Raw genomic sequence first — 1,408 nt, forward strand, 5'->3', positions numbered from 1 at the left:
GGACATTGCTGCTATAAACATCGGGGTGCACGTACACCTTCGGATCCCTACTTTTGTATCTTTGGGGTAAATACCCAGTAGTGCAATTGCTGGATCGTAGGGTAGCTCTATTTTCAACTTTTTGAGGAACCTCCATACAGTTTGAGGGGTTGGAATTTTGCCTCCATTTCCTGAGACTCTGGACTTCCAACTGGTCCTCTAGCAGTGCCTAAATTTCTAAATTGCTTAGCTGGGGCGGAGGCTTGGCTCCTTTGCCTAAGACTTGCCATGCTTCTTGCCCTGAGGGCTAGAGCCCAGCACCTAGGTGCAGGTGAAGCACCCACTTCACTTTGAACATCCACAATGCCCCACAGCATTGTTCCCAAGCTCTAGATTGAATGCCATTGGGTAGGACAATAGTTACCCTTCTCTTCCCTTCCTGACCCCCAGATTATGTATCATTTTGGCCACAGCATGCCTTGTGATTGAGCCAGCCTAAATTTCACAGAAAACTAGGTTGGAGACAGATTATAAAAACCTTGAAAGTGAAGGTATGGAATCAGGGATGGGGACATTGAAGGTTTTTAAGCAGGGAATTCATTTGATCAGAGCTGTGCTTCAGGCAGTGGTGATGGGAAAGGTGGATTGGAATGGGCAGAGCCTAAAGGCGGGGAGAGCCTGGCTCATGGATCCAGGTAACTTCCCCTCAAGATGGATAAGAGGGGACCAATGTGAGAGATGGTTCAGAAGAACTGACATGGATTTGGGGAAGGGCAGGGAAAAGGAAAGTAATTGTTACATTAATTGGACAATTGCAAAACCATCTTTTGAATGCTATCTTCCCTGGCTAATCCTAATCCCAGCCCCTGTGAGCCCACTCTCCTAACTCCTCAGAGTTTCTATCTAACTTGAAGTTCCTGCTCAGTTTCCCCAGAATCACCTGGGAATGAGGCAAGCATACTTTAGAGGGAAATGTTCATGCTAATAAGAAATGGGCAGAAGGACCAACATTTAAGAAGTGCTTATTATAGAACAAGCATTGGTAGCATTCATGGAACAGGCCAAAAAAAAAAAAAAAGGACCTTGCTTCAAAGGCTACACAGAAAAGTGTAGAACCAGGATTCTAACCTAGGGGTGTGACCCAAAGTCCTTGCCCTTTGCACTTCAGAGTGTTTCTCTAGAAAAGCCAAGAGGAGAAGCAAAATAGAGGGTGGAAAATGGCTTTGAATATGTGGAGGGGCTGGCAGGACGGGCAGAGCACAGCACCAGCAGTTCGAAATGTGAGCACAGAGATCTGGAAATAGATCAGGACCAGAAGATAGGAATCTGGGAGTCAGTTGCATAGCTGTTACAATGGCAACTCCAGGACACATTAAATCTCCAACACAGAAGGTAGAGATCAGGGAAGAAAGCTCAGGCTGGAGCCCTG

The sequence above is a fragment of the Leptonychotes weddellii genome, chromosome 9, assembly GCF_054177405.1.
Source record: "Leptonychotes weddellii isolate Sample4059 chromosome 9, ASM5417740v2, whole genome shotgun sequence".
Classification (NCBI taxonomy): Eukaryota; Metazoa; Chordata; class Mammalia; order Carnivora; family Phocidae; genus Leptonychotes; species Leptonychotes weddellii.